Raw genomic sequence first — 16,527 nt, 5'->3', positions numbered from 1 at the left:
AAGAGTTTCTACATAGACTGTCTACCCTTCACAAAAATTAACTCAAAATGGATCATAGACCTAAATGTAAAATGAAAAACTATAAAACTCTTAGGATGGGGGCCTGCCCAGTGGCTCCAGCCATTGGAGTTCCATGCTCCTAACACCGAAGGTTGCCGGTTTGATTCCCCCATGGGCCAGTGCCAGATGGCTCAGTTGCTTGGAGCACAAGGCTCTCCACCACAAGGTTGCTGGTTTGACTCCTCGACTCCCTCAAGGGCTGGTGGGCTGCGCCCCCTGCAACTGGCAACAGCAACTGGACCTGGAGCTGAACTGCGCCCTCCACAACCAAGATTGAAGGGACAACAAATTGACTTGGAAAAAGTCCTGGAAGTACACACTGTTCCCCAATAAAGTCCTATTCCCCTTCCCCAATAAAAAAAAAAAAAAAAATCTTAGAAAAACAAAACAACAGCAAAACTCTTAGGATGATTGTTAAACTCCCTATTATGACTTTGTTATTATTCAGATTACAAAACAAAACAGAAAACATTTGTTCAATGGCTTACAAGATGGTTATTAAAATAGAAAACTTCTCAGCATTCTCACAGGCCAAACACAATCTATCAATTGGAAAGTGGCCTCTGCAAAGTGATATTGACAAATTAGTGTCACAGGTGTATTTGGAAAACCACAGTAAATACATTATTTAGTTAGAATTCTATTTGAGAACTGATTGAAATGATTTACAAAATTAGAGCAAATATTATTTTAAATCTTAGATACTTGTAAAAATTTTGATCATTTATTTTTCAATTCTTTGGATAGCCATTTGAATTATGTAAAATAAAAATTTCAATTTGCTCTAACATAGTTTTCCAAGTTTTGTTCATTTCTATGTGAGACACTATTATTTGTATGAGATGAATGTAACTGGATGGTTACAGATGTTATTATGAACAGAAATGGCCATAATAATCAGCTGTAATTACACTCTGGGATGAACTCATATTGAAACAGTGTTTTCCTTTTAACATTGGGTGGACTATTTCATATATGATGTTAGATCACTGAATAAACAATAACTGAATTATGGAGAAATTGGTTCTTGTATGTGTATTTTATATGTTGTGCTCTGGATAGTTCAAATATTGTGACACCTATCCACAAGGCAGAATTCAGGAAAAGGCCTAACCTGCTCCAAATCTCTCATTTTTTAGTTTAGCGACTTATTTTGAGTTTCAGACTCACATGTCAGAGTGCGTCTTGTGTCATTCTAAAAAGGAACTATTTGACATTTTGAAAAATTACCTCCATGTAATCACAGTCGGAATATGTAAGGACTCTTTAATGGAAAAATAAAATACAAATGCCTTCCTATTCAGTCTGATTTTTTTTTCCTTCTAATAATCTACTAAATGAGCTGCAGATTTCAGCAGATAAAGTTTAACTCAGTTCATGCACTGCATTTGTCTTCAGATATTGCTTGGATTAGCATGAACAGCGCGATTAGCCACTCAAAGCTAGCACCTTCTATCTGACATGATATGAATAAAACAGATATCACATTATATATATGAAAAACGATTTCAAGGGTACATTCAATTTTAGTTTTCTTAGAAGTTCATGTTTTAAAGAAGTATAATATTGGAGATGGAATATATATACAGTATTGCAACATAAATTAAAGTATGAAAAATGATCAAAAGCAAAAATAAATCTAGGTAAGAAAGAAGATGGACAGTTATAGTGAAAAGGTGGGAAACACATCTGTATGTGGCCTTCTTTTCTCCTCACCATATGTAGTATCTATAGGATTAATCATGTATTTATGTGTAAATTTATGTTTATCATTTATTGGTAATTAGTAGATGAATATGTTTTGTTATTTAGCAGATAAAAATAAAATCAAATTTGTTATGAAATGTTTAGCAATCCATTATAAGCACTGTGCTTACAAATTAACGATGTTTCATAAGTGCATATCAACAATAACTAAATGCCTAGATTTCTAATAATACTTTTTAAGTTAGCAAATATTTAGAAAGTGCTCTAAAGAAGGCAATTTTTACTTCAAATATAGTATGGAATTATAGGTGATAAAGATCAGGTGGATTGAAAGTGAGACAGTGATGATGCAGCAGCAAGGTTATTTACTCGAGGGTAGAAGTAGTAATTATTCAACAACTAGGTAAGTAAACATAAAGGAAAAGTCATTCAAAAGTACAAAGTAAAGCAATGCGAGAATCTAAATTCAGTATAACCTAGCAGTATACAGTAGTTCCTCGAATAACGTAATTTCGTTCAATGTCATTTTGTTCAGTCGTCGTTATAATGTTGATGAAATGCCACAGGAATTTAACTCTTGTTTACATCAATTAAATTGTGGTAAATTTGGTTTTGTTATACATCGTTTTGCTACCCTTCCAAGAATTTATCAATGACATTAAGTGAGGGCTTACTGTATGTATGTATATATATATATATATATATATATATATATATATGTATATATGTACAGAGGGTGCCAAAAATATGTATACACATTTTAAGAAAGGAAAAATGTATTAAAATTGTTATGTTCAATATATACTGACAATGAAAGATGAATACAAGTCACGTTTGACTTCTGCAATTACAAGAGGTGCTCAAAGTGGTACCATCAGTGTAGTTTTGATACATATATCTCAGTATATATATATATATATCAGTATATATATATATGTGTATGCATGTAAATATATATGTGTATATATACACATATATATGTGTACATGCATACCTATATACAATAAATTGTTGAATCAATATATAAATTATTTGCATATGCATACATATATTTAATTTATGTATTCATTCAGCATATTTATTTATTTTTTTATAGCTCTTGTGTCCCAGGCACTCTTAGGTGCTGGGGATAAAGTAAGGAACAAAGAAAGGCCAAAATATCTCTTCTTACTGTCCTCTTGGAACTTGCGTTTCAGTGACTACACAGCAACAACAAGATAAATGTGCAAAACATAATGCATATTGGCAAGTAATTAATGCTATGGAGAAAATAAAATGGAGGGGAAGTTAAGGAATGTTAGGAATGGGGTTAAACTTTGCATAGGTGTATTAGTTTTCAATTGCTGCTGTAAATATTGCCGCAAATTTAATAGCTCAGTACCTTACAATAGAAATTCATTATCAGTTCTTTTAGTGTCATATGGAGTCATACAAACCCTGAGTGAATGGGTCTCACTGAGCTAAAATCAAGCTATTGGTTGGGCTGCATAGTGTCTGAATGCTCTAAGGGATAATTCATTGTCTTGCCTTTTCTGGCTTCTACAGGCCATTTACATTCCTGGCTCATGATCTTCCTCTATCTCCAAAATTAGCTGATGTTGCATCTCTCTGTGCCTTTCTCCTATCACTCTCCTCTTTTGTCTTACTCTTTCACTTTTAAGTACCTTTGTGATTATAATGGGCCCACCTGGATAATCTAATATAATTTCCTTAGCAACCTTAATTTCATATTCAGCCTTAATTCCCCTTTGCTATGTAACCTAACACATTCACAAGTTCTGGGCATTAGAATATGGACATCTTTGGAGGGCAGTTATTCTGCCTACCACGCAGGATACCTAAGGAAAGCCTCACGCACATTTGAGTAATGATCTAAATGAAGCACAAAAGCAACCTCTAGGGGATGAACATTCTAAGCAGGCGGAAAGCCTGTTCAAAGACTCTGGGGTAGGACCATGCCAAGAGTGTTCCAAGAAAAGCTGGCAGGACACTATGGCTGGAGTAGAGAGCTCAAGATGAGAAGATTAGTATGAGAGGAATTCCAAGAATCAATGGCAGAGTTTGGAGGTGAAATAGTCTTTATAGGTCGTAGCAAAAAACAAAATAAAAAAATAAATAAGAAAAGGAAAAAACTTAGTGAAATTTTAAAACTATAGAATTTTAAACAGAAAATAACATTTCTTTTTTTTAATGTTAGTTTCAGGTGTGCAAAACATGGTGGTTAGATATTTATATACTTCACAAAGTAATAACCCTAATAAGTCTATTACCCATCTGACACTGTGCATAGTTATTACAATATTATTGAATATATTTGACTGTATTCCCTATACGGTACTTTACATCCCTGTGACTTTTTTTTCAATTATAGTTGACATTCACTTTTATTTTATATTAGTTTCAGGTGTACAGCATAGTGGTTAGACATTTATAGAGTTTATGAAATGATTCCCCTGATAGTTCTAGTACCCACCTGACATAGTTATTACAATATTATTGACTGTATTCCCGATACTGTACTTTACATTTCCATGATTGTTTTGTAACTATCAATCTGTACTTAATCCCTTCACCTTTCTCACCCAGCCCCTCAACACCACTCCCGTCTGGCAATCATCAGTTTGCTCTCTGAATCCATGAGTCTATGTCTGTTTGTTCGTTTATTTTGTTCTTTAGATTCCACATATAGGTGAGATCACATGGTGTTTGTCTTTCTGAGTCTAACTTATTTCACTTAGCATAATACCCTCTAGGTCCATCCATATTGTCACAGATGGTAACATTTCATTCTTTTTTATGGCAGAGTAATATTCCATTATATATGCGTAACACTTTGTCTTTATCCAATTGTCTATTGATAGGCATTTCAGTTGCTTCCATATCTTAGCTATTATGAATAGTGCTGCAATGAACATAGGGGTGCATATGTCTTTTTGAATTAATGTTTTGAATTTCTTCAAATAAACATCCAGAATTGGAATGGCTGGGTCATAAGTCATTTCTATTTCCAGATTATTGAGGAAACTTCATACTGTTTCCCAGAGTGGCTGCACCAATTTGCAATCCCATTAGCAGTGCGGGTAGGGTTCTCTTTTCTCCACATCCTCACCAACACTTGTTTGTTGCTTTATTGATGGTGGCCATTCTGACAGATGTGAGGTGATATCTCATTGTGGTTTCAATTTGCACATATCTGATGATTAGTGACATTGAGCATCCTTTCATATGTCTATTGGCAATCTGCATGTCCTCTTTGGAGAAATGTCTATTTCATTCCTCTGCCCATTTGTTAATTGGATTGTTTGGCTTTTGTGTGTGTGTGTGTGTGTGTGTGTGTGTGTGTGTGTGTGTGTTTAGTTGTGTGGTTTTTGTTTTGTTTTTTTAATAAATTTTGGATATTAACTCCTATCAAATGTATCATTTGCAAATATCTCCTCCCATTCAATGGAATGTCTTTTCATTTTGTTGATGGTTTCTTTTGCTGTGCAAAGACTTTTTAGTTTGATGTAGTTCTGTTTGTTTATTTTTTCTTTTGTTTCCCTTGCCTGAGAGGATATATCAGTAAAAATATTACTAAGGGTAATGTCAGAATTTATGCCTATGTTTTCTTCTAGGAGTTTTATGATTTCGGGTCTTACGTTTAAGTCTTTAATCTATTTTGAGTTTATTCTTGTACTCGTATATGCAATAAGAAGGTAGTCCAGTTTCATCTTTTGTATATATCTGTCCCGTTTTCCCAGCACAATTTATTGAATAGACTGTCTTTACTCCATTATATATTCTTGCTTCCTTTGTCATAGATTAAATGACCATGTGGTGTGGGTTTATTTCTGGGTTCTATTCTGTTCTGTTGATCTATATGCCTTTTTGATGCCAACACCATACTGTTTTGATTACTATGGCCTTGTAGTATAGTTTGATATCAGGTGCATGATACCTCTCACTTTGTTCTTTTTTCTCAAGATTACTGTTGTTATTTGGGGTCTTTTGTTGTTCTATAGAAATAACGGGAGAGTTTGGAGATAAAATAGTCATTATAGATCATAGCAAAAAAAAACAAACAAAAAGACTTTTATACTGAGATTTAAAAATGCTATTGAATTTTAAGCAAAAACGTTAACATTCTCACACATATTTTTAAAAGGTCATCCTTGAAGCTCATCACTAGACATATTCTCTAATGAAGAATATGGTGGCCTGGTACAGAGTGGTAGCAGAGTGAGAAATGTGAAGTAGTTGGATTCTGGGTATATGTCAAAAGCAGAAGAAACTTGGAAGAAACTCTTTTGCCCTTTATTGAGATGGGTAAGATAATGAGAAAAACATTTTTTTTATTTTGTTTTGTTTTGTGTTGTGGTGTTGTTTGGGGCAGTAAGTGATATTACTAGTTAGCCTGGGGCATGTAAAGCTTAAGATAGCTGTTAGACATCCAAATTAAGATAGCTAGTAGAGAGTTGAACATGAGTCTAGAATTCAGGGAAGATGGTAATAGGTGACAGACTATATATGGTTTTCAAAGCTGTAAAAATGATTGAGGTACTTTGCTATGATTCTAGATAAGAAATAGAAGAGATTCAAGAACTAAGCACTGGGACACTCTAAACAGAGGTGAGGGGAAGGACGAGGACCCAACAAAGGATGTTTATATAGAAAATACAGAGATGGGAGAAGAACCAGAGGAATGTAGGATCCTGATCGCCTAAAGCAGAAAATGGTTTCAGGAGATGAGGACCACTGTGTCATGCTGCTGCTGTATGTTGAGAGAGCAGACGGCTGAGAAAAAACACTGGATTTAGTGATGCGGGAGGGGGTTTTGATAAGAGCAGTTGCATGCAGTAGGAGGTAAAATTGTGATTGGGATGAATAGAAAATTGATGAATAAAAACCAAATATAACAAATAAAACTGATGATTAGTATACATTTTGTTGTAAAAGAAAAATTGAATAGTACCTGGGGGAGGAATAACAAAGTATAATATTGCTAAGGTAAGAGAAATAATTCAATATTTATTTGGGGACTGAATTACTAGAAATGAAAAATTAAGATAGGAAATGGGGAAATTTCTAAAAGAATATTTCTGAGCATAGGTATGAGGAGGATGGAATATAGTGTTCAAGTACACAGCTTGGCTTTGGGTAATGGAACATGCAGTTTATTTATAGAGACATGAAAGGCAAAATATATGTATAATATTATATGTATATAGATGCTGAAACTATAAGTGATGGTGACATCTTTTGGAGGTTTTCTTCTAACGTCTCAAAGTTCTCAGGGAAATTACAAATAACACCAGCTCATATAGACAATGGGTTTTAGTGTTGTTTATCTGAAAAGAAAATGGAGTGGAGGAATAGATGAATTAAAAAACTATATAGTATGACTTTGGGTAACCATTATGGGGAAACTCTGAAGTTGGTGACAAGAGATTTAAAAAGAGAATAGTTATTATGGTTGTGTGCTTTTCTTCCCTCCAGGCACGATCAGCTACAGGAGAGCAGATAGACAGTATTTGGGAACAAAATTTAACTAGGGTTGTGGTTTAACCAAAGAAGCATGACAACGTGATGAGGCCAGGGAATTGGGTAATATCCAAGAGATTCTCCATTATATTTAACCGCCTGTAAGGAGAGTACTCAGGGCATTATGGGGAGGAGGGACTAAAATGATACCAGCATGAATGGAGTAAAAGTCTCGGTAGGGTTTAAGAATGTTCAATACATGATTACTAAAGGGAGGGAGCTAAAAAATGATGGTAGTTGTCAGAGGGAAATGTTTGAAATTGTGTTTATAGAAAACTCTCAGTTATTGGTAATGGTTAGGTCTTGAATGTAACCATGGAAGAGGGGAATGGGTTAGGGTCTAGACCAAGATTATTGAATAAGAAATGATTTATTAGTTAAGATACGCTAGGTTGTAGCAATAATTACCCCCCTCCCCCCCACCCCAAAAAATGCATCATGGCTCAGTTTTCAAAAATGTGTTTTTAGTTTCTTGACAACTATCTTCCAAGAAATGTTTCAGAGACTCAGATTCACTCTGTCGTTTCAATTCACCAAACCCTTATTTTCATCACATTTAGTAGCACAAGATTGAAGACAGATAGAAGAGGCCAACTCATATCTTAAAAGCCTTGGCCCTGAAGTGGCACACATTATTTTTGTCATATTCCATTAGTGATAACTAGTAACATAGCTATGCCTACATAAAAATTTTGAGAGTGGTACCATGGAGTATGGTCCATATTTCATCGGAAATTTTGTACCATGAGAGAAAGAGAATGTGTTTTAGTTTACATCACTTTGTGCTACTGGAGGTCATGGGACCAAGGGATCAGGGATTAAACAAACTATTTAAATTACTATAGTCAGTAAAAATTATGACAGGAGTAGCACTGGAGAAAGAGACAGTGGTTCAGGAGCTGATGTACATGAAGTGAATCACCTGTGAAGTGGTAGATGAGTGTAACAAGCAGGATGTAGTAGAATGTGCAGTTAGGATCTGATAACATGACAATCAGAAGTGGCTGTTTTGGGAGCTGAGAGGGAGAATCATTTGGGAATAAATATGAGGAACAATGAAGATACATACCCATCCTTTAAGCCAGGTAGTGTGAGGACCATGGGAGAGAAAATAACCACCCCCTAAGTGAGCAGCAGGGGAAACAGGTCATTAGGGGAGATTTGGGTTTTATTTTGGATAAGGAAATGAAGGGAGCTTACACACACACACACACACACACACACAATTTTTTTTGTTGTTATAAAAATTTGATTTTTCAGCTGTAGATTTTACTGTTGATTAATCTGGAATGTCAGAAGGCACAGTGGCAGAGTCTCAGGAAATGGAGTGGATTGGAAGGTAGAAAGAAAGATAGCATGTAGAACTGTACATGTGGATGAGGCTCCCAGGAGATGTAGGACAACTAGAGACTCATGGGGTTCTTGTGGTGATTGACATGAACGGAAATTAATCCTAATGATCCTAAGACCCATAGTAGTGAAAGGGATGTGGGCATTAAGGGACTGTCAGCTTACCCTGACTCCTGCTAATGGGTGTAAAGCCCTTCAGAGGGGCAGGCATTTTCAGTGATTTGGCGCTCCCTTAACCACTGCCAGAAGGGCCTGTAGGGTGTGTCCCTTCCCATAGTGCATGGATTTCCTCTTGAATTCTGATGAAGGAGGCCTCTTGGCTTGCAAAGGGTAGACTCACTCTGACTCCAAGGGCTCCCTTTTGATTCAAGCCCTTTCTTTTCCTTCTCCCTCAAATTCTGTCTTATTAGGGTTTTATGCTCATTGCATCACTAAACAGCCCTTGTTGGACTTCAGCGACCTCCACTTTGCTTAATCCGATAGGCAAGGCTTAGTCCTCATCTTAATTGACCAATCTCCAGCATTTGACAAACTGATTCTTCTTCCTTGAAGCATTTTCTTCTCCTGGCTTCTTGAACATCACATGTGACTGTTTTTCCCATCCCATATCTCTCTCACTTTTCCTTCTAAGTCTCCTTTTATGCATGCTGTTCATCTCCCTGACCTCTAAGTATTGGGAGGTCTGAGACGTTCATCCTTGGACCTCTTTCCCTCTTTGTTTAAATTGACTATTTAAGTGATCTCATGTAGGTTGATGGCTTCAAATACCAGTTACGGTCTCCAATCCAAATCTTTCCCCCAACTCTAGACACCTTCATCTAGTGATCTATTGGACATTTCCATTTGATACTGTAATAGAACACTCACAATGTTTCTAAAAAAATACACATGATTTTCTCACAACTCTACTTTCCTTGCAAAAACTCCTATCTCAGTTATCATGGCCGAAAACTTTGGAGTTGTCTTTAAGTTCTCTTTCAGTCATATCTCACATAAGCAAAGCATATCCAGGATTGGATCCATTTTATGACTTCACCTTTACCAATCCCAGCTCAGCCACAACCATCTTGTGTTTGCATTATTGCTGTAGATTTCCATAATATTAAAATAGCATCCCTACTATTTAAAAAATAATTTTATTATCAGATTATTATACTCTTCTGTAAAAAAAATAAAAATGCTACAAAATCCTTATAGTGGATACAAAGATCTAAATGGACCTTGACTATTTCTTTGACTATCTCTCTGACTATCTCTCTGACCTCACCTCCTCGTATTCTTCTTCTTCATCACTCTGCTCCTAGTCATACTGGCCTCCTTTTGTTTCTCTAACACACCAGTTCAGAATCATTGTTTTTCCCCTCCTCATGAAACACATTCTTATGTACACATGGCTTGTACTATCACTTCCATTAGGACTCTCCTCAAATATAATTTTATTAATGAGGTCTTCTTCACCAACTTTGTGAAGAGATGAGTCCCACCTACATCACCATTTTTATTCCCATAATTTCTTTATTTTTCTTCCTAGCAGTTATCACTCTATGACCTATTCATATATTTGTTTGTATACAGTATAGCTCTCCCAATAGAATATAATCTTCATGAGTATGGGGACTTCATACTTCTGTTACTCCATCTACTATAGCAATACTTGGCACTCAGTAAACTTTTTTTTACTAATGGATGAATCAAGCCTGTTGAAGTACTCCAAGGATGATGTAGATAAATCAAGATAGGAAATAAAGTTGGTAGATTGTATCAGCAACACAGTAAGGCAATGCTTCCAAGGCTTGCTATTTCAATATTTGCTAACTTAAATTCCTTTACCCTATTTATTTGTAGTAAGATTTCATACAGAAAGTCTGCAGCGATTAGGAGGCTTAGAATTTTTAAGGGAATGCAAGTGGAGAAACTGACTAAATTTTCTAGTTGAATAATTCTCCCACTATATCCTTCTAAAGACCATTTGTGAGGAGAGATGGTTAAGTTATTTAAAATTGAGCTCTTTATGTGCTGGTTCATTGTGGATTTGGTGGTATGAGGATCAAGTATTTAGCATCTGATGATTTCTCTCAGGTTGAGGAAAGAGAAGATGTTATGAAATAACATTAATGAATGGAATATCATTCACTAGGTAAATATAGTACAATTCGTGCATATCTTGACTGCACATTTGAAGTTTTTGGTCCTTAAGAGTTAAAACCTGAACTTGGTTGGGTGATTTTTCTCTGGCATGTTTCAGGGATATAGGCATGATGGAGAGAGCTGCTTGGGTTTATCTAGGGCTGGAGTTTTAACTGATAACTGCCATGCACTGAAGGAAGGGTAGGGAAATTGAGGTTCTTTGCAGACAAGTGGTTATATAATAGACCATATATATGTGAGATGGAAAATTAGGAAAATGAAAATGAAGAAAATACGTAATGAGGATGTGAACTTGAATCTACCTCAAAACCCATGCTGTTTTGAGCATAAACCATGGTCTCAAAGAAAATACCTACTGCCAATTATTATGTTTGAATTCCTAACAAAAATAATTTAAAATTTATTTTTATCAATATGAAAAATTATTTAAAACATCACTTACTAAATTTGTGATATATCTTATCTACATTCCTAAGCTCTGGATATTCAAGATAAGTAAATATGTTCCCAATCATTAATGAGCTCATAGTCTAATGGGAAAGACAGACATGTAAAGAATTTATTCAAAATGTTAAGCACCTTATAAAAATATGAAAGAACAAAAAGAAAGGAGAATGGCAATAATATCCTCTCTAATCAAAAATCAAATATATATATATATTTCTGTGAACTGAATGTGTGGTTTAAGTAAGGGTATGCATGAAAAAAGCTTGCAAATATTTATGATTCAATTATTTGATTCAGGAGTCATTGGGAGCAGTTTAAAAGCACTGACATTTAAAAACTGAAAAGCCCTATAATCAACTTGAATGTCTACTTAGCCTGCCCTTCAGATGTTTTATAGATGTGGAAATTTCTGACTTCTAGAAAGTATAAAAGACTTTTAGAAACTGCATATATTTATCAGTCTCTTTTTTGCATCTATGTTCAAATCTAAGGGAAATAATACAGAGGCAATTGCTTGAATTTTTTTTTGCTGGTTTCAGACATCATTTCCCACTAAATATTGTAGTATACTCTGCGTCCACATGTCATTATTACAGATAACACTGCTAGGGATTAAATGAAATAATGTATAAAATTGTCTTTGCACAGAACTGGGGAAAGGAAAGCAGTAAATCCATGTCAGCTATACAGCTATATATTGTTGACATCTTTTTAGTACTGTTTTTTAGGTTTCAAGTTCTTTCTCAAATACATTTCTTCCTCTACTTTTTCATTCTTCACTCCAAAGGTGATTTTATCCATTTATATGAATTTAATTAATGCCTATCTGCTAACAGTTCCCAAATGTGTATTTCAAGCCTAAGAAGAAAGCTAAACCTCAGAAGGAACGTATAGGCTTGATATACACAGTTGGGTCCTGTTAGCGGCTAGACAGTATGTGGAAAGTGATTATCTTAGCTTGGGCTGCTATAACAAAATACCATAAACTAGGTGACTTAAACACCAGATACTTATTTCTCAAAGTTTTGGAGGCTGGAAAGTACAAGATTAAGGTGCCAGTGTGGTTGGGTTCTGACGAAAGCTTTTCCTGGTCTGCAGACAGTTGCCTTCTTGCTGTGTCCTCATGTGATGAAGAGGAAATTCTGGTGTTTCTTCCTTTTCCTATAAGGACTATGACCCCATCATAAGGGCTCCACCTTCATGACCTTATCTAAACCTAATTACCACCCCAAGTCCCCATCTCCTAGTACCATCACATTAGGGGGTAGGGGTTCAGCATAGGAATTTTGAGGGGGTACAAACATTCAGTCCTTAATAGTGATTAAAGGTATGTCGAACTTGAAATTTTGTCATTGGGACATGTAAGTAGAAATAGCTCGTAAGCACATCTTTAATCAAACTCCAAAAGTTCTATGCAAAATCTTGGTCTTCCATTGCTTCCTGTCTGAGCAAATGACTCCACTGTATACCTAGCCACTCATCCTTGAAACTAGAGGTTATCTTTTTCTCCTCTATTTCTGTCATCTAACACAGGATCTTAGCCAATCAATCATAAGCTCATCTACCCAAAATATATCTAGAATTCATCTACTTCTTTCTTTCCTTGTTGCTGCTACCTTGACTCAATTCATACTCCCTCTTCCCTCTCTTACAGTAATACCTCCTAATCAGTTTCAGAGTAACCACTTTCAAAAAGATTGTACCCTTCAAAAGATCGTGGGTCATATTTATCCTATTTTGCCCAATTACCAACATTTAATTGGTAAACCTTTTAATCCCCTCCCTATGACTCGTTTCCAATCTACTTTGTATAAGAGGATTAAGAAAAGTGCTAGAATAAACTCTTTCATCCATTTTTTACTCCTTACCTGTTCCATTAAATAAGTCATTCCCAATATGTTTAGAATCAGAATGTGACAGATGTTGGGTCTCATTATTGATAGTTTACTATGATTTAAAGTGAGTAAAAGGCTTCATTCATTTTTTCTTTGGCCTCCTGACTCAGATTGGTAGGATGGCCAAGGTTTTCTTCTACTTTCTCTCTCTAAGCCTGTGCTGACCTGGATAGGATTGTGAAGACTCAGTGATGCCAACAGCTAATGACCTGGTCTGTTGGTACTGAAGCTGACTGCACAGGGTTGGCCTCTTCTGCAGTACATTCTGCAAATGGCCACATCTCCAGTTGTGGCTCCTATGGGGCTGTTGCTGTCATAATCCATTGAGTTCATATCCTGTGACTCAGTCTCTTTCTTCATTACTTAGGTGGTAGAGCACACCACTATCTCACCTCCAATAATGTTAAAACAGATAATGGCCTTAGTCTCAGAGCTATTTGGTCTTATTTTTAAAATATGTAAAACTCTTTACTGGAGAACCTATTCCTTGGAGCTGTTTTATAGTGCCTAATGCCTTTCAAACACCTTGTCAAGTTGTCTCAATGCCATAAAATCTTGACTTTTCTTGCTTTCCTCTTAGAAAGTGAGCATATTTGGACATGTGTTCTAGACTCATAGCCTGTAAATTACATAAACTTCAATAGTCAAAAAATTGCAACTAGAGGTAGGTGGAGCCAATTTATATTGCAATCAGAATAACAACACCACAATCTTATTAATGATTAAAGAATATATAGTATGTCATTATGCACCCAAGAAGTCAACAACCCAGAGAATTGAAGGTTTTTAAGAAACTATCAGTCAAAATGTGGGAAGATTGCTTATTGGAGACATAGGTCAGCCACCTTGATCATTGTTTAGATTTAGGTTTGATTTGTAGTCTTTGGGACTTAAATATTTGTTGCATTTTCAAAGTCTGAGCAGCTTACCTGTGCTGAATTAAGTCTTTTGCATTTCAACATCTTCTACCTGATATATACACACACAAACACACACACACATGCATCTCAGGATAATTACTACTCTTTTCAAATAGTTGGTGCAGGAATATAAAAAAAAAGTCTAAGGAATAATGTTGCATGCTCCTATCTTAATAATAATAATAATAGTAATAATAATAAAATAATAATTATTATAGCAGCTTTAACAACTCTAGAATATTCCAGAAAGTTTGCATGCATTATTTCTAAATCTTATTAAAACCTACTAACTAGGTGTGTGTGTGTGTGTGATACACTATTTTGAGGTATTATGATGTGTTTTTCTCCCTGTATTTTCCACCATACCACTCCCACCCCCCAACTCATTCCATATAAGCAAATGGTCAGACTTTTATTTGTTTTGAATTAGTTTTGGGACAACATAGAATACAGAAGGCTGCAATTAATCTTTCTAAAACCCAGAGATAGGAGAAGATTGGGACATACACAATGTGTCTTGACCACAAATATAAAGGGGGGAAGATTTCACTAAAATTAGAAAGTTTTCCCAGCCTAGTGTGAAGGAGATGGTGAGAATGAAGTTTTGGAGCCTCTAAGTATGGGGAACATGTCCCTAGTTTCCAGTAGAGAAACCAGAGGGCTATTTCCAGAGGAGAAATAGCTACAAGATCCATTTGGGCAAGAGGGATCACTGGGAATCTCAAAGGAGATATCAAAACCTCCAAAAAACTTGGACTCAGATAGCTTCTAGGTCCTCAAGTTCATGATAATGAAAGGAAGGACGTAACCTGTCAGGGTAGATGACCCTAGGACAATATGGCACCTGGCCTGGAACTGCATAGGATTTAAAAATAAGGACACAGATTCTGAGGGAAGATTAATAGGATTGGGCCAGTTCAGTATGATAACTATTTCTTGAATTTCTGTTTCTTGCAATAACTAGGGAAAATTATTAAAAATGCCAGTGGTATTTAGAGAATATGTTGAATTGAATTAAACAATGGTAGTAGTTTAGAGATCTAATCACTTCATTCTCATATAATAGTATCCTATGTCTATCATGTATTGGTTTTCAGGTATTGTATATTGTCTGAATCCTGATCTGAATCAAACTGTTATCTAATTGAAAGCATATTGGAGTTAGACATTGTAAAGAAATGTAATTTTTCAGGATTTCTTTCTGTCATGAAATTGGTGAATAAAATTTGTTTTGCATTTTAAGAAATGCAGTTGCAGCAGCTGAAACTCATTACAATGCATCTTATAGCATTAGTTATGTTGTACCTATAAATTTCCTTCCTAATATATTTCTATTGTTATATTTTTTGCTTACAAAGGTTTTTATATCACTCTATTTAATTGAAATCAAATTATGTTATTTACCTTTTAGTGGTGCAGGAAAAAAATGCATTTGTAAGCTACTGTTATTCAAATTGAATTTTCTTGTAGAATGCTAGAAGTCTTTAGTGCAGAACATTTTACATATAAATTTAAAACAAGTGCTAAAACTGTGACATCTACTCCACCCAACCAATGGAGATGATGTGGTAGCTGAATTGTAATTGGTTAGATGCAAGGTGCTGTTGAATCATCAAATGACGCAAGATTCAAACAAATTAACATGAAAGTAAAAAGGGGAATATTTGATGCCTACAGTCATTATCATCATTTTATATGGTAAAATAACTGAGTGAATACTAAGAAAATAATATTCCATAATGGTCTGTATTCTTAGCAGCATTATATGATTACTTTTGGATTTTAAAAAATATTAGCATGTATATTTTAGAAAATAATTCAGAAAACTGCTTATAAATTGAGCCCAATTCTGGAGGAAGTGCTTGTTCATGACTGACCCTATGAGTTACCAGTATGGGTAAAAAATTTGAAATTATTTCCAATCTTAATACTAATGTCCGATGCCATTCTGAAAATGCAGAGCATCTGGGGACATTTATATAAATTCTCAGCTGGATGATTATGGTTTTCTTGTGCCTTTATGTTCAAGTAGTGACTCTGGTTCTGATGTTAGAAGGTTTTTGCAAAACCCAACAAAACTGAGGTAATAAATGTATTATGTGTTCTTTATGTTAAGTTTCTTATTTCTTAATCCTCTGGTTAGAAATATATTTTGAATCTAAGCGAATGGTGCCTTTTGTTCTAGAATGTTTTGTTGGATTCTAAAATTACCACAAATGTTTTTCATCCTTACACGTACAGCCTTTTGCAATGTGATTTTATTGCTTGGTCCTATTTGAATCTGAGTGTGGCCAACTGACTTGCTTTAGCCAATGGGACATTAGCAGATGAAATGCAAGCAGAGGTCCCTGGTCATTAACCCTCTTGTTTCTGGGAACCCTTCTCTCATGTTATCAAAGAGAATGAAAGACAACCTGAAAAGAGGCCCTTGCTGTCCCAGCAATCCCAGCCAATGAGTGAAGCCATCTTAGTCTATGAAG

The sequence above is a fragment of the Rhinolophus sinicus genome, linkage group LG04 (assembly GCF_036562045.2).
Source record: "Rhinolophus sinicus isolate RSC01 linkage group LG04, ASM3656204v1, whole genome shotgun sequence".
Taxonomy (NCBI): Eukaryota; Metazoa; Chordata; class Mammalia; order Chiroptera; family Rhinolophidae; genus Rhinolophus; species Rhinolophus sinicus.
This window is presented reverse-complemented; position numbering follows the sequence as displayed.